Source organism: Leptosomus discolor, chromosome 1 (assembly GCF_034619465.1).
Source record: "Leptosomus discolor isolate bLepDis1 chromosome 1, bLepDis1.hap2, whole genome shotgun sequence".
NCBI classification, from domain to species: domain Eukaryota; kingdom Metazoa; phylum Chordata; class Aves; order Leptosomiformes; family Leptosomidae; genus Leptosomus; species Leptosomus discolor.
Genome location: NC_141391.1, coordinates 21,167,260 through 21,182,594, shown reverse-complemented (window position 1 = coordinate 21,182,594; position 15,335 = coordinate 21,167,260). Strand labels below are relative to the sequence as shown.

The following is a 15,335-nucleotide window of genomic DNA, read 5'->3' as shown; positions in this document are numbered from 1 at the left end:
AATTGTGGTCTTAACGATTTAGTGACTCATTTAAGTACATTAAGGATCACAAAGCACCCAGATATTGTAAGGATATTGGCCCTGTAAGTACTGAAATTGGATAAGTCTATTTACATGATCTAATTTGTTGTTCAAAACTGTGCCTGGAGTTATGCTTTCAAGCTGGGTTTCCAGGGAATTTAGGAAATCCCTCATGAATCAAGACAAACATTCATGTTCTTGGTGTTGAAACTGCTAAGATTCTTTGATCGGTATGAGTCTGTCATCTTTTTTTTTTTTAAACCTAGAAATTAATTCTCAAAGTCTTTGCAGCATCATCCCTTTTGATTAGGAAGGCTCAAATGCTTTAAAATTACAAACATCCCATACGAGCAGCACCCTCAGCTCTTCGTAACAAATGCCAGTTTAGCTCTACATATCTAGCAAATATTACTGATCATGTTCTTATATGAGTTTCAAAAAGCTATGACAGTATTTGCAATTGGATCTGCTACTCCAAAAATTAAAATAATTGTGTGCAAGAGAGTCTTTACATACTACCAGATTCTAAATTCAGTAAACCACCCTGTTCTACGGTATTGGCTTGGTAAGCGGATATAAATCAACCCCTTAATATTCCCCTTTCTAACAACCTGGTCAATTAAAAATTCACATCATGTAATTTTGAATGTCTATTTGATAGAGTCATCACTTAAATCTATGTTCCGAATTAAAATTACAGAGAACGGTCGAAGCAGTTAAGACACCTTTTCAGCAATTTTTAATAAAGGTAATTCACAACCTATCCATGGGACCGAGAGGCACTGAGCTGCTTCCTTCTTCCAGTAAGAACCTGTCTTACCCTGCCTACTCCCATAAATGCAAAACATATTACCGGCAGTAATTCTCAAAAGAAATAGGATTTTTTTTTTTTTTTTTTTTTTTTGGTTAGATCTTATGTTAAAATGACATTAGGTGACAGCGGATGATTGATACTACTAAGAAATATATTCAGAAATTCCCTAAAGTCTGCATGGTAGCTGATGCCAGAGATGCATACCATAAGGCTCTATACAAATTGCTTACTGCTTCACTCAGCAGATACAAAGTATTGCTTTTAATTGCCCACCAAGCACAGAAAGTGTTATAGAAGACATAATGTCCTAAATTAGGGCAACAATTTTAAGGCATGAAACCCAATGTTGATTCTACTTGAAAACGGTCTGGATAGAGTCCTGAACTCTGCAGTACATTTACTCTGTTGGACATGTGCACCCAGTCACAGCCTTACTGATCTCAATTTGGTTCTTTAAAGCTCCTCTGAAGCACATGACTATTTCTGAGAAGTGTATTGCAAAAAGTGTGGTCAGAAAATATCTTCATTCAGTGAAAAGGTGTTAAACAGTAATTTTTCTTTTACAGAAAGAAGCAGTTCTGTGTAAGCAAGGCAAGGATGGGTCCCTATCAATGCTTTCCTAGAAAATCTTGGTAAAGGTGTTTTTCCTGTTTCTGCCCAGCAGCAGTAATGAAACTGGCCATTTATGTAATGTAGGTGGATCCTTGTTTATTCAAACAAATCAAAGGACTGAGTAAACTGGCTGTTACCAACTGACTGGTGCTGCAGGGGCCAGTTCCTCATCCTTCCCACTCATCCAACACCATGATTACAGTGCTTAGCACAAGTGTGGAAAACACAAAGCACAGCCTCTGCTGTCTGACATGAGACAGGATGAGTGATTCAGGCACACTGAGGATACCACGTTTTTGCTGGAAGGGAGCCAGGAGTGATTCTTGGTCTCTTTTGTTGAAGATGATTTACACTGTATAGAAAAGGAAAGTACTAGCCGGAGCCTTTATTTCCTTCACAGGAAGGGAACTCAAGTCTCCAGCCTCCAGGTTCAACAAGCTGGCTGGAGGACTGCTGGAAAAACTTGTACTACCACCTTTTCTTCTGATCCTGTCTATTGTCGGACCTCACTCTAAAAGGCATGCAATTAAAATATCTGCTGGATTAGACACAGTGGATGAGATAGAAATGGGAATGCTTACTCTGTAGGGTCTGACAGGGTTAAGTATTTTTTCTTTTCAGTGCTGTCAATATTTTAGTAGATCTGGGATGCTTGAAGCAAGTATTTTTATATAGCTATAGAAAATTTACTGATTAAAAGAATTAATAACTGAGTGAAGAACCTGAAGACTTACATTTTAGGTATATGTACTTTAAAGTAAAGTATGTGACCCAAGACCTTCCACAGATTCAAGTCAAAGCTGTGAGGTTTTATAGTGTGGTTAAACTTTAAAATACTACTTAGAAAGTGCTGTAAGTTTATTTGAACTATTGTGCAAGCCTGTAAACAATAGGCAGCAATATCTCTAAAAGACTCAGAAAGATATACTGTTAATTTATATATAATTGTTAATTATTTACACACGATCACAGAAAAATACTTTAATGTGATGAAGATACTGTATGTTTAGGGTGAATGCTATCTACTGATTTCCTTGGCATAAAGGCAGTCATCTTTGAAAATAAATTGCTGGACCTCAAGAGTGGCACTTCTGCTCTTTCCTTCTCAGCACGTTGGTAGACACAGAAGTTTTCATGGACAATAAACCATTGGAAAAAAATAATGGATTTGAAAGAACTGGAGAAACCAGAACTGAAGCCAGGGACACCCGAGGAAGAGCAGAGAGCCGCGCCAGGAGCCAGCAGCTCTTGTGAGTGTGGTTGATGTGGCTAGGGCAGCTATAGGAGCAACTATGGGAGATTTAAACGGCCCTGGGGAGCGCCAGCGACCAGAAGCGCCGTGACCAGGGTGCAGCAGTTCACATGTGAGAGCCCCGCACCCTGCTTATTGGTCCACAGCTCAGGGAAGTGCTCTAGGTCTCAGCCAAAATGGTGGACACTCGCCGCAGAATTAAAGCCAGTGCTCCTACAGAGAAAGGCCCTGTGATGTCTGATGTTTCCACCCAGATGAAACTTGTAAAGAGGGAGACTTCAGTACAGGCGGTAGGTTGCAGAGAGTGCCCAGACCCTTCTCCCAGTGAAAAGGTAATTCCCTGCATAAGGTGTGCACAGGTTGAGGATCTGTTATGTCAGATGGCAAAGATACAGGAAACAGTCAACAGGCTGCAGAGCATTAGACAAGCTGAGATGGAGATAGGTGGTTTCATAACCATGTTCCTGTAGTGGATGTCACCTTGGACCCTGGCGATCCACAAAAGCAGGACTTTGCTTCAGTCTCCACCCTCCAGCATCACAACAAAAAAACAGATACGAAGCTTTAACGCATATAGACATGCAGGAGCAAGGTCTGCACAGAGAAACTGTACGAGCAGCACACAGTGGATACCATAAAATGAAATGATGAGTGCTCGTAGTGGCTGACTCTGCTAAAGGGCATCGAGTCACGATAGGTATGCTGCCTTCTGGGAGCTACGATATTGGCTATGTTGCCGAGAGGGTGCCACAACTTGTCAAGAGCACAGACTATTATCCACTGTTACTCTTTCATGTGGGCATGAAAGACACTGCAAGCCAGAACCTGGGCAGAATCAAGGAAGACTACAAAGCCCTTGGGGGTGCATGTGAAAAATACTGGAGCCCAAGTTATCTTTTCCTCCATTTTACCAGTTGCAGGAATGGGGGCAGATAGAAATAGACAAATAACTTCTGGTTACATGGCTGATGCTGCCATGAGGGTTTTGGCTTTTACGACAACAGGACATTCTTTGATGACTATAACCTACTAGGAAGGGATGGAATCCACCTGTCTAGAACAGGCAAGGGCATCTTTGGCAGCAGGCTGGCCAACTTGGTGAGGCGGGCTTTAAACTAAAGGACTTGAGGGTAGCAAAAGAAAGTCTAGGGAAAATGTGAGCCTGCTGCTGAATGAGGTGGGTACCCTGGTGACGGAAGATACAGAGAAGTCGGAGTTACTGAATGCCTTCTTTGCCTCAGTCTTTACTGTCAAGGCTGGTCCTCAGGAATCCCAGACTTTGGAGGTAGGAGAGGAAGTCTGAAGAATAGAAAGACTTCCCCTTGGTCGAGGAGGATTGAGTTGGAGATCATTTAGGCAAACTGGACACCTATAAATCCATGGGCCCCAATGGGATGTACCCATGAGTGCTGAGGGAGCTGGAAGATGTTATTGCTAAGCCGCTTTCCATCATCTTTGAAAGGTCATGGAGGACAGGAGAGGTGCCTGAGGACTAGAGGAAAGCCAATGTCATTCCAAAAAAGGGCAACAAGGAGGATCCAGGAAACTACAGGCCAGTCAGCCTCACCTCCATCCCTGGAAAGTGATGAAACAGCTCACTCTGGATGTCATTTTCAAGTATGTGGAGGAAAAGGTTATCAGGAGTAGTCTGCATGGGTTCACCAAGGGAAATCACGCTTGACCAATCTGATGGCCTTCTGTGATGGCATGACTGGCTGGGTGGACGAGGGGAGAACAGTGGATGTTGTCTACCTCGACTTCAGCAAGGCTTTTCACACTGTCTCCCATCACAACATCCTCACAGGTAAGCTTAGGAAAGTGTGGGTTAGATGAGGGGACAGTAAGGTGGATTGAGAACTGGTGAAGGATGAAGCTCAGAGGGTTGTGATCAGCAGCGCAGAGTTCAGCTGGAGGCCTGTGGCCAGTGGTGTTTCCTCTACCGCAGTACTGGGTCCAGTCTTCAACATATTCATCAATGACCTGGATGAAGGGACAGAGTGTACCCTCCGTAAGTTTGCTTATCACACAAAACTGGGAGGAGTGGCAGATACAGCGGAAGGCCGTACTGCCATTCAGCTAGATCTGGACAGTCTGGAGAGTTGGATGGAGAGGAACCTAATGAGGTTCAACAAAGGCAAGTGTAGGGTCCTGCAGCTGGGGAGGAATAACCCCATGCACCAGTACAGGTTGGGGGTTGACCTACTAGAGATCAGGTCTGTGGGGAAGGACCTGGGGTCCCCAAGTTGACCATGAACCAGCATGGAATATAGATTAATTCACAGAGAGATGTGACATGACAAAAGAAAACAGTTATAAGATACAGGAGCTACTTTAACTGTTTGAATTTAGGATGAATATATACACAATAAATAGTATTTACATACCTTGGACCAAATTCTGTTTTCTCTCACTTAACTGAAGTAAACAGGCATAGATAACAAATGCATGTTGTGCAGACTGACTTTCTCATCTGTCCTCTCTAATACAAATTTCAGGCATGATGTCCATATAGACATGCAGATACATCTGGAGATGCAATGTATGCTAGTTTAATTAAACTGGTCCATGTGTACTGACCTCATTCCAACACTGACTGGAACAAGGCTGGGATACAGCCTTTCCACTCCCAGCTAATTGTTTTTAACCTTAGACCACAAGAGCACGTTCCTGGGCTTTTCTCTTTTCTTCCACTGAATTAATATCTGATTGTTCCAGGCAGGGCAGAACACCTTTAACATCAGAAACTGAGGGAGTCCTACCCTAAAATAATGAGATAGGGGAAAACGAGAGAAAAATCTCCTTAGACAGATGAGGAACAAGAGGCACAACAGGATTTGTAGAAAAGTATTCATCCTGGCTGAGCAGTGAGTTTTAACAAGCTAACGAACACATCTATACCAATAAATTAGAGAAAGCCAAGGCAGAGGAGACACAAGCACTGCCAATTTCTGCTAATCTAGAAGCACACTCCTTGGCACTGCCTCGACTTGTGCCACGCAGTGACCTCCCAGACAATGCTCGTGATCAGAGGCTGTTCCTTGCAGATGGGATGCATGAAGCTCTCCAGTTCTGGAGTGAAGTGGGTTTAGCTGAGAGTTGTGCCATGCCATCTGCCCCCGGGGCAGACTGTGGTTCCTGGCCTGGTTTGGTTGCTAATGTAGACACAGTGTATCCCTACTTGCTAAATACTTTCCTACTTTAGATGTTTCTGGTCATGCTTTGAGTGAATTAAGGTCTTTAACTATTTTTATTGTTTAGGAAAAGTTTGGTGCCTATTGCTCTTAACTTTTTTTTCTGAGCAGGAGTTAGAATTTAAACATTGAATGTAAGCATGTAGAGGGCAGTTAGGCAGGATTTAAGATGGGTGCACTGTGACCTATATCCATTATATTTTAAAGCTAGACTTAAATAAGAAAAAACTCTGCAAGCACTGGGAACACTTACTGCACATTATATATTTCCCAAAGGAGTCTTAACTGGTGTCTCTTTGAAACTACAATTCATGGCCCTGCCCATGCTGGGTTTGCATCCAGATTTCTCTCCTGTCTGATCCTGGTCCTTGCACACTTGAATAAATGTTTAACAAGAATCTTTAGGTCCATATTTTTCTCAACACAAGTGCCCCAGTAAAGCAGGACAAGGATTGTCCTATAGATAATCCTCATTACCAAAGAATCCTCGTTACCAAAGAATGGTATGGGAATAACTGATGCATTTTCAATCTTTAGAGGAAATGCTAGGGTAAACCAAATTCAAGCATACGTTTTATTCATGCTAGAGATAAGACATCTCAGTATACGTGGAATAAATTTCAAAAAGCAATAACGGGCTTTTAAAGAAATGGGAATAAATTTATGTAACCAAAAATAGTCATTAATTTCTCTTAGTCGTATTTCACAATACACATGTGCTAGCTATATTGCAATAACACTAATTGTATTGTGAACCCAGTAGGATTAATTTTCAGCTCATAAACAGCAGCCAAATACAATATCTGAAACTTTAATCTCCTTATTCCTAAATGTATTTTGTTTACAACCCTAGTATATTAGCTACATGTAAGTCAACTAATACTATGTAATCATACTTGTTGATAAAATCCTACAATTAAAAATATAACATTACTGAATGCAGGTTATAGAAAGCATTTGGACCATTTTCCCATTGCTGCCAGAGGTGTTACAGGAATTTCCCGGTCCTTAGGTTATCTTTGCTAATCAAGCTGACCAATAATTGATCACTGTTTTGTTACACTTCCTCCTTTAACATGTGCAGTTCTGATAAAGACCTCATATGTGATCATTGCATCACACACCTCTTGACTGAGGATACCACTTTAAATGATGAAATTTGTTCCAAAATCAATTTACCTATTGCCTGCAAAGGAGCACACTGCTAAACAGTCTTCCTTTTTGTTTCTCCTCCTCACTCTTGACTCCCCTAGGTGGTTTTCCAGGCAAGGAAGGTCTTTTGTTTAGTGAGTCCATTTCAGCTGAAAGGCATTTAAATAAATTCCCTTCTACTGTTACCCAACCTTTGAATTTCAAGCAAATACAATGTAGGATGACATGATGGTGAAGAATCTTCTATCAAAAATAGGGCCTGCCATAAAACACACATCCACAAATGCTTAACGTCAATGAAATGGGTAACATGTAGGCAGACTCTTAAAATGGAGTTAGTTCTGCCAAGTACTAAGCACTGAGTGTGTCTTTAGATCTTTCAGAAGAAAAGGCATTCCAACACTGAAGTTATTTATTTAAGTTCAGATCTTTTCTTTTCTTACTCTCTTCTGCTATTCATCACTCCTGATAACCTATGGCTGTCACCTACTTTGTATGCTTCATTCTCCTCCTACCACCTAGAATCATTGAAGTGTTGAATATAAGCCAAAATCCTGAGTGCTTTGGGGTACTGCGATGCAATTTCATTTTAGTTAAGTTTTATTATATTAAAGCACCTTACTTAAAATAAGATCTCATTAAAAGTGTATTAAAAATGTAATACTCCTACAGATTCAGTTCTAATTCCATGACTAATACAATACCAATAAATGTAAAGCCATTACTTTCAGAAGCATAAAATTAGTCAGATTTTCATATGGAATGGTACGGAAGTACTTGCTGGTCTTTTATTAGAACAAATGCATTATTACAGAGAATACGCATCACACCGCATATATATATATATTATGTTCATATCAGACAACTCTCATCACCTTGAAAAACATCTCTAATACATTAATAGAATACTTGCTGCTCCTGGTTCCACTTTTTCTCTCAGTTCTCATTTTATGCAATGGATGTAACAATTATGCCCTCTCAGATCAAAGCAAAGATGCCTTACTGTCAGCACTTCCTATACTTTGTTGTTCTCTACAGTTGAACACAAGTCGAGAGATCTTTAAAAAATTAGTTCTGAATGATCGTTGCAGACACTGATCATGCAGACACTGGCAAGCCAACTTAGTGTTAGGTATTTCGGTGGTAGTACTTTCCCCTCTCAGAGTGATTTAGCTAACTAAATGTCTTTATCCATCTAGGCATTATCCTTATAAAATACTCCATTTAAATATAAAGAAATAAGTCCACAAAATATTCCACTGTAAACCAGATTATTGCATGTAGAAACCATGGCAGGAAGAGGAGATCATGTTTCTCACACAGTGACTTGACAAAAAGGCTATGTTGTCACCTTTCCTCTCAGGCCTAATGAATCCAGAATTTGTTGCATGATTAATAACTTCAACAGGAAAAGGTAAAATGCACAGTCATCAGACAGGTAAGGTGAAAAGGAAAGTATTATAGGAGATGAGGCATGATAATTTGAAACCCTGTATGCAGAGAGGACAGCTGACCTAAATCTCTCATCCCTGAGCAAATACTTTAACCACTCTGTCTTCTGTATAGCAGATAATTCTTCTTCCTCCAATTAATTTTTTTTTTAAAAAAGAAAGGCATGAATGTATTTTCATAAGGTCAACTCCAGCACTGTGTTTCATGAGTATGCTATGCATGCCTACTGGATCTGGTCAGAGGACTACGCGAGAGGACCAATTAAAACAAACAGACAGGGCATGACTCAATTGCCAACATAGCTGTCCAGTGCCATTTATGTACTTTGGTGTTCTCTGCCTGGCCTTCAGCTTATTTTAGATGTCCCAGAGTATCTAAGACTTCTACATCAGACTAGAAAGTCTGACATGGGATCTGTAAGCAACCTGAGCCCTCCCAGAGTGTCAGCTGAAGACTGGGCAAGACAATCACAGAAGAATGCAAGGCAAAGGTCATCTCTGGAGGTCACCTAGTCCTACCTCCTACTCACAGCAGGGTCAGCTTGGTTGTAAATTAGATGAAGGTGCTCAGGGTCTTGTCCAGGTGGAATTTTAATACCACTGAGGAAGGGGATTCAACAATCTCCCTTGGCACCCTGTTCCCATGGTTAACGATTCTACCAGTGATATTTCCCCTCCACTTCTATCCAGTTGCATTTTGCCTCACTGAAACCTATGACTGTTGCCTCTTGCTCTTTTTGCTCTGCACCTCTGAGAAAAGTCTGGCTTCATCTTGTCTCTAGCCTTCCTAATAGTAGGGCAGAAGTTAGAAGCCCCCTTTAAGCCTTCTTTTCTGCAGGTTAAGCAAACACAACTTCTGCAGCTTCTTATACTTTATGTGCTTCCACTCCCTGACCATCTTAATGGCTCCCTGTGTGAATGTCCTCGGTTTGCTCATAGCTCTGTCAAACTGGAGAGGACTTAACATGCTATTCCAGATGCAGTCTTCCAGGAGTGGACTGATGCAGCCCAGCATGCTATTAGACCTCATTGCCACAAGGGTACACTGCAGATACATGTTCAGGTAGTCCACCGGGATGGGAGTGGAGTGTCTTCTGCAGACCTGCTGCAAAAATTTAGGGATCTAGCTCCTTTTTTGGCCACTAACAGCTGTCGGGAATCCTATTAGCTTTAAGAAGAAAGTACTGTTACACTTGAAACGATTAGGATTTTTAGACGTACTTGATTATCCGAAATCCGTAATAGATTAAAGTCACAATAAATTTCAGCTATTTTAAGATAATCTTTATAAATTCATCTAGCATTAGCAAATGCCAATAATTCAATCATCTTATTTCTTTAAAGGAAGGAAGTACAGGAACTGTCCTCACCTTTACAATAACTAATATCTTCAAATTATCATCCAATGACTTATGTTAATGATTACAATACCATATGAACCAAAATATGTTTGGGATTGCAAATGTCCTGAAGACTGTGAAAGTCAAAAAGGTTATAAAGTATTTAATAATTCCCTTTTTTAACTTATTTTGAATTCCTTCCTCCCATTGAAATAAAGAGAGAATAAGGCTACTCAGATGAGTAATTGCTCTCTGATGAGACAGATATCCACTATCTGGTTCTTTTTCCAAATAAAAAATTATTTCCCAAACATTAGCCTTTTTTTTTTCAGAGCTAAGCTCTGTAGACTTATACGCCTACTGCTTTTCTCTTCTTCTAGGCATAGTTAGAAGCGACAGCACAGGATTCAAATTCCCTTGGCCAGGTTAAATATATCCTTAACTGTGATGCTGGCATATGAAGCAAGTTGGCAATACACATAACTACTTGATTAACTTCTACAGTATGTTTAAAGTCTGGCTTAAGTCAGCATTGTTGACCCTGAACACTATCACATATTTCTTCATAAAGATTATCATATTTGGGAACAGTGGGAAAGCACCTTACTATACATGGTACATAGATACGAATAGCATTTTTTTGGAAAAGAGGATACTTTTCATTTGAGTCTAAATATTGAACTGTACCTGTAATGACTAAATTACTTTCTTCATAAAACGTTTTCATGGTGACACGTTTAGCTAGGTTTAAATGTATATTGATTACTACTTACTTTTTTCTATTTGTTTACTGTTTTCAACATTACATCAATTTAAATACACAATGGTCTCACAAAAGACTAATAGCATATGCATTTAATGTAGAACAGAAACACATATGCATGGATTAAACCAGGAAATTAGAAAAGAGAATTGGTTAAAAAGTCTGTAGGATGCTTTAGCAGCCACATGTCTGTCTAAATTTTGTCTGATCTGAGTCAACTAAATTTTAATTTTAAATAAAACTAGCATTTATGTCTTGATATCATCAAATTCATTGGTAGCTAAAATTTTTAAACTTCTGGAAGTAAAAATCCCTACTTTAATCTTCTTGGAACAAATATTGTAAGTTCCTGATCACAGGAAGACTTAATCACCTCAAAAATACTTCAATAAAGTTTCCAATTTATCTTTCTATTAATTACTCCTATGTTGTATCTCTCCGTCTTATAACCCAGCTGGACAGCAATTAAAGTTGTGCAAATAATCACCTTCCTGCAGTACAAAAATCTTTAAGAAATATGTTCTGGCTTTTATCTTAAAGATAAGGAAGAACTTATTTGTACAAAAATGGAGTTTTTAATGAAAGCCTTCTGGGAAAAATAAAGAAGGAAAAGCTAAATGATTTTACAATGTCATTAATTAAGTGAAATTTATGAAACTGGCTTCAGGGTTTTCCCTGTAAAAACACCATCAAACTCTTCTTACATACATCATGCTTCATTAACACTGTTTTCTTCCTATTACGTCTCTAATGAAAAAATACCATCACTTGAAAATGAAATATCAAAATGCTGATAAGAAAACCAGAAATTATTTGACATTGGAAAGTGGTAGTTTATAGATGGCAATTAATGCTAATGAAGCAATATATTAGGCACTGACACATATCTGTTCTCTTAGAATCTTATTCCTGTTTGAAAAAAGATGGGTGGGAAAGCACAAACTCTCTCATTTTAAACAGCTGTTCAGATTAATGTGATGGACATGACAACAGTCTTTAGGCAGAATTTTGACTGTAGTTATGTTTTCAGAGTGCATAAACCATTTTGACTTTTACCATATTTCCATGCTTTCTGAGTGGTGCTGATTTCACGTCTCAAACTACCAAACAGCTTCATAATACAGCTATCTAAATAAATGCCCTCTAGCTTTAAATACTTTAAACTGAACTCCTGACCTGAAGCTACTGATGTTGCTGTTTCTTGGTGTAAATGATTGAACTAGGAGGAGGACCAGCAGTCTGCTCTACTGCAATCTGTTCTCACAGACCTTGCATGACTTTGGAAGCTTCTTTCCTTTGTGTTTTGTTTTTTTTTTTTTTCTGCCGAGAAAGACATATTACAAACAGAACTTACGGTCTTCTGTAGGTTGAAGCCTCCTTACACAATCCTTGAAAAACAGATGTTTTCAAAAACTGGACCTACTTTTCAGTAAAGATAGTTGGAAACATGCTGCTCTTCATCTACTTTCTTAATATTCAGCCCTGGAAAAGTCTGACTGTATTACATTCATCTGCTGGTATGCTGTACATGTAAACATATGTTTATTTAGGTGAAGCATCATTTACCTTTTGAGATCAACGTTGCTCTTAAGTATTTTATAATTGATTATATATTCTATATATTTCTTTTATATATATTATATATTTGTTATTTATTATTGGAAAACTAATTTTTTACACTAGGTTGCTTTATTATGGTTCAGGGCATAAATCAAAGGTACTACATTTCTTTTTTACTCTAGGATTGAATAAGTCTTTGAAGTAGTAAGAAGAAGAATCTTGGAGATGCTTCAACTGCTTTCTTGGATTATCAAAGAAAGTTCTGGATACTACAGTTTTGAAGGTTGATGAGCAAGCTGCGATAATGACATCTGAATCTTATTCATGATTTTAAAGACAGGAGCTACTCTAATGAAAATAGACACCATCTGTTCTGTAGACATCCTTGTCTTGCCTATAAGCATCCCTCTCCACAGCTTGCTTAATTCCCTGACTCTCAATCCTGTACCTTCCCATCTCTGTGCTTTGCTTAGATTCTTTCCTTGCTGTCTGTTGGCCAACACCCTTTTTTAAAGACTCATTTCTCCCAGAAATATTCCAAAGCAATCTTATCTCCATAATCCCTTAACTAATGTCCCCCAAAGGAAATGTCCCATTTCCTTTTTTGCTTTAAATTATTATTTTTTAAAAATTATTTACTGAGTTTTAATATGAGTTTCTTTGGTCATATATGAGTTTTAAATGATTTTAAAGAGCAACTCAAACAAAATGGGTATCTTTGTCATCCAGAGGGATACTGAAGTCAAAAAACAGTAAAGCACGGAATTGGTTTGGTTGTTTAGTTATGATCCCTATTATTTTGAAAGCATTCTTTTCCTAGCAAGCTGTTAAATGTATTTGCATTCAGTGAGTCTTCTGAAAGCAGCATAATTATGGAACTCAGTCCAAAACACAGGAAGATCTACAGCATTTTTTTTTTAAAGAGCTACAATGTCCAGATAACTCCTGCCAAGAGCTATGTCATGCGTGTAAACTGAGGAGCATGTAGAAACCAAGAGTGCTCATGGTGGAAATTGCTCGCATTTGATGTCATTTTAGTGTATCTGGGCTTCATGAGGGAAGGCTTTTTCATTCTTGTGTAATATGTGCCTGTTATCCTCACATGAGGATTTTCACAGAAACTCCTCAAGTAAAGATTTGTTTCCACCTCTTTTGTGAATTACTTCTATTGAAGACTGGGCATTTAAATCACTCTCTGTAACTTATTAAAGTATTTTAACAGATCATTTGAATCACAATCTTCTATGAGCTAAAAGGTATTTTTGTTATGCTCTTATGCTATTGCCATCTTTGGAACTTTCCCAAACTTATCTATACACCTCCTTCACAATGGCAACTACTCATATTTATAAGATGAAGAGAGTATTAAGACATAATCCCAGCATGCTGGCAACTGTGGAAGGCATTAATTCTTTTGCAAAGGCTTGTGCATATGAATGAAATCAGTCACATGCCTATTTTTCACACTTCTTATAAGGAAACACCATTTTACATGCACACATTTTATGACTGGCTAAGGACAATGGCTAAAAATATCAAGCTATGTATAGATGGTCATTTACTTTAACAGACTGTCACTTATCCCAGTCACTGTTGTTTGACCATATCTTTAGGTATTAACAGAGTTCTTTAGAGCATTAAGTTTTTGCTGATCTTTCAACACTTTTCTATCAGTCTAAAATTACTATGATTTAATATTAGTAGTATTTCATGTTAGTATTTACAGTGGTACCAACTACACCAGACAGCACCCATTATTAATGAATTCAATAAATAGAATTGCCAGTCAAAAAGAGATTACTTAAACATGAAATATTTCAAATAATATGCAAATGCACTTTAGCACTTCCTTTTGATATAGTTTTGATTTTCCCAGGCTCAAATCATTATTTCACTCTCTTACCTAAGTATTTCTTGTAGAGCAAGCCAGAGTGCTGTCAGAACTTCTCTGCTTCAGTGCTGAATTTGAATTGCCTTTATATACTGAACACTTTTAAAAGATTTGAGACGCAGGTCTTCCAGTCTACACTCTGCTCCTTCCTACTGATTTCCTCATATATTGCCTAAGCCTGATACAGCCTCTCTGCACAGCCAGACAACTTTTTGTCTGGACAACACTAAGTATTTGGCTTTCCCTTAGGAAAAGATTAAAGAGGCTTTAGATTATAAGGTACAAAAACCACTGAACTGCACATTACTGGGAACAGAGCCAGAAAAGCCAGGTGATGAAGCGTGGAGAAACAATATCAAGCTACCACTAAGAAGGGAAAATACTAAATATGGGTGGTACTTGCTATAAATGAGTCACTGCTGATGAGAGAGCTTCCATTCAGCAGAGCTCTCCCCCCTAAACACCACAGTCCGTATTCTACAATGCGGGTTCATATTGACCCTTCTGTATACCAGGTCTTCAGTTTACAAGTTTTCTTCAATCTAGATGTCTCTAGCCCTATAGAGCAGGTATTTTTAACTTTCTATTAATTTAAGGCAGCACATTCCATCTCACTTTCTGTACTGCTCTTCGTTAATGCTCTCAGAAGATGACTAAGTGGTGACTGGGAAGTAGAAAAAAGAAAAGATGGTCTGAGATTTGTTGTTATTTTTGACAGGCTTAATTTTCCTAAGGTATGATCTATACCCATTGGCTGGCACAACTAAAATATCTTTCCTTTCAGTAAAAAATATCCTTTACACTGCTTCCAGCACTGAAGCTCTCTTTGTTAACAGGCAAGACACACTACGGGTGAATATCTCAGGCTGCTCATTTATGGACCTCAGTTGCTATAGGTGCCAAAGCCCAAATGAGCAATTCATCTATATCACTCTTCAGTGCTGATATTTTTACCGCAAAGTTTCTTAACTGTTCATGCAGAATCATCGTCTGAAAAGCAATGCACCTTCCACCTGACAAAGGGATGTAATGTTTCCAGCCTGAAATATGGAGGTGCCTTATTTCCATAGGGACACAGCCCCCTAACTGCATCATGAGTATATTAAAATACGATGACAGAAGTTAGAGCAGCTTTTTCCACTTTCATGCAAAAGCACCTGTTGATGATGGGGTCACTCATCTGAGAAGGGCCTAAACTCAATATGGGACCAAAATATTCATTAACATCTTTATAGCACACGTTTCCTATTAGCAGTTTTAAGTCACGCAGGCTGGACACAGCCTGTCA

General features: G+C 38.8%; 1 protein-coding gene across 1 annotated transcript in view; it reads right to left on the bottom strand.

The window, feature by feature from the left end:
- The window catches only part of SGCG (sarcoglycan gamma), a 78,034-nt gene that overhangs the window by 34,191 nt on the left and 28,508 nt on the right, over positions 1-15,335 (bottom strand). The window lies entirely within an intron of this gene.